Raw genomic sequence first — 3,720 nt, 5'->3', positions numbered from 1 at the left:
CTTTTGACTCTTCGTTTCCCAGTGTCCTCGATAGTTCTGTGGCGGAAGGCCTTGCGCTAAAGCACTAAGGTTTGCATGTAAGAAGGTGGTCGGAGGTTTTTGTATAATGTAAGATACTGTCGGGTACGTAGGGTGATCTACGGGCCAGACAGCACTATCTGGGCCATGGCTTAACTGATCTACACTACATAGCCTAGGTTCAGACCCTCCAACATCCTGGTCTTCCAAGGCTTACTCCGGCTTTAGTCTCAGCTGCTTCTGGCCGTTTTATGTCTACTGTCTTAAACTATAATTCTCTCTCTCTCTCTCTCTCTCTCCCTCTCTCTCTCTCTCTATGTATATATATATATATATATATATATATATATATATATATATTTATATATATATTATTTATATATTTATATATACATATTTATATATATATTTATATATACATATATTTATATATATATTTTTATTTATTATATATATTTATATATATTTTTATTTATTATATATATATTTATATATACATATATTTATATATATATTTATATTTTTATATATATATTTATATTTATATATATATTATTATATATATATTTATATATACATATATTTATATTTTTATATATATATTTATATATTTATATTTTTATATATATATTTATATATTTATATTTTTATATATATATTTATATATTTATATTTTGATATATTTATATTTTTATATATTTTTATTTTTATTTTTATATATATATTTATATTTTTAAATATTTTTATATTTATATGCATTTATATATTTATATTTTTATATATATATATTTATATTTTTATATATGTATTTATATATATTTATATTTATATATATATTTATATTTTTATATTTATATTTATATATATATTTTTCTATATATTTATATTTTTATATATATTTATATTTTATATATATATTTATATATTTATATTTTTATATATATATTTTTTTATTTTTTTTATATATTTATATTTTTATATATTTATATTTTTATATATATATTTATATATTTATATTTTTATTTATATATATATATATTTATATATATATTTATATTTTTATATATTTATTTATATATATATTTATATTTTTCTATATATATTTATATATTTATATATATATTTATAGTTGTATATATATATTTATATATTTATATATATATTTATATATTTATATATATATTTATATATTTATATATATATTTATATATTTATATATATATTTATATATTTATATTTTTATATATATATTTATATTTATATTATATATTTATATATGTTTTTATATTTATACATTTATATATGTATTTATATATAAATTTATATATTTATATATATATTTATATTGATATATTTATACACGGTATATATTTATATATATATTTATATTATATATTTATATATATATTTATATATTTCTATATATATTTATATATTTATTTATATTTTTATATATATATTTATATATTTATATTTTTATATATATATTTATATATTTATATTTTTATATATATATTTATATATTTTTATTTTTATTGATATATTTATATATTTATATTTTTATATATTTATTTTTTTTTTTATATATATATTTATATTTATCATTTTATATATATATTTATATATATAATTATATATATATATTTATATTTTTATATATATAGGTATATATTTATATTTTTATATATTTATATTTTTATATAGTTATATTTTTATATATATAGTTATATATTTATATTTTTATATATATATATATTTATATTTTTTTATATATAGTTATATATTTATATTTTTATATATATATAGTTATATATTTATATTTTTATATATATATAGTTATATATTTATATTTTTATATATATATAGTTATATATTTATATTTTTATATATATATAGTTATATTTTTATATTTTTATATATATATAGTTATATATTTATATTTTTATATATATATAGTTATATTTTTATATTTTTATATATATAGTTATATTTTTATATTTATATATATATATAGTTATATTTTTATATTTTTATATATATAGTTATATTTTTATATTTTTATATATATAGTTATATTTTTATATTTATATATATATATTTATATTTTTATATTTTTATATATATATTTATATTTTTATATTTTTATATATATATTTATATTTTTATATTTTTATATATATATTTATATATTTATATTTTTATATATATATTTATATATTTATATTTTTATATATATATTTATAAGTAATACCGGCCATACCACGTTGAGTACACCGCTTCCCGTCCGATCAGCGAAGTTAAGTAACGTTGGGTCTGGTTAATACTTGGATGGGTGACCGCCTGGGAACACCAGATGCTGTTGGCATCCCTACGTGTCAATTGGGGTTGGTGGAGAATTAGTGCCCCTCCCTGTAAAACAATTAACTCTAAGCCATTGGCCACCCCGTTTGGGATACATGGCGTCTGGCAATGAATGAATGAATATTTATATTTTTATATATATTATATATTTATATTTTTATATATATATTTTTATATTTATATTTTTATATTTATATTTTTATATATATATTTTTATATTTATATTTTTATATATATATTTATATATTGAGATATTTTTATATATATATATTTATATATTTTTTATATATATATTTATATATTTATATTTTTATATATATATATTTATATTTTTTATATATATATTTATATTTTTATTTATATATATTTATATTTTTATTTATATATATTTATATTTTTATATATATATATTTATATAATTATATTTATATAAATATATATATATTTATATTTTTATATATATATTTATATATTTATATTTTTATGTATATATTTATATATTTATATTTTTATGTATATATTTATATATTTATATTTTTATATATATATATTTATATATTTATATTTTTATATATATTTATAATGTTTTTTTATTAATTTCTATATTTATATTTATATATTTATATTTTTTTATATATTTATATATTTATATTTATATATTTATATTTATATATATATTTTTTTATATATTTATATTTATATATTTATATTTATATATATATATTTTTATATATTTATATATTTATATATTTATATTTTTATATTTATATTTTTATATATATATATTTTTATATTTATATATATATATATATATATATATATATATATATATATATATATATATATATATTTATATATTTATATTTTTATGTATATATTTATATATTTATATTTTTATGTATATATTTATATATATTTTTATTTTTATATATATATTTATATTTTTTCATTTTTATATATATATTTATTTAATTATATTTTTATATATATTTATATATATATTTTTATATATATTTATATATATATTTTTATATTTATATATATATTTATATATTTATATATTTATATTTATATTTATATATTTTTATATTTATACATTATATATGTATTTATGTATATATATATATTTATATATATATATTTATATACGGTATATATATATATATATATATATATATATATATATATACGGTATATATTTATATATATTACATATATTTATATATTTATATATGTATTTATATATATATTTATATATGTTTAATCTTTTTCCCTCTTGTGTGGTCTCTTCTCCTCTGTTTGTCTGGTATCTCTTTTCCTGTATTATGTCTGCTTTCTCCT

At 10.0% G+C, this 3,720-nt stretch overlaps 1 pseudogene; it reads left to right on the top strand.

The window, feature by feature from the left end:
• The first annotated feature begins 2,264 nt into the window (after positions 1-2,264).
• Positions 2,265-2,383, top strand: LOC145416573 (5S ribosomal RNA; annotated as a pseudogene).
• The last annotated feature ends 1,337 nt before the right edge of the window (positions 2,384-3,720 follow it).

Source organism: Coenobita brevimanus, chromosome 106 (assembly GCF_032717465.1).
Source record: "Coenobita brevimanus isolate Jiangsu-jjx chromosome 106, ASM3271746v2, whole genome shotgun sequence".
NCBI lineage: Eukaryota > Metazoa > Arthropoda > Malacostraca > Decapoda > Coenobitidae > Coenobita > Coenobita brevimanus.
Note: the sequence above shows the minus strand (reverse complement) of the source record. Positions and strands in the feature narration are given on the sequence as shown.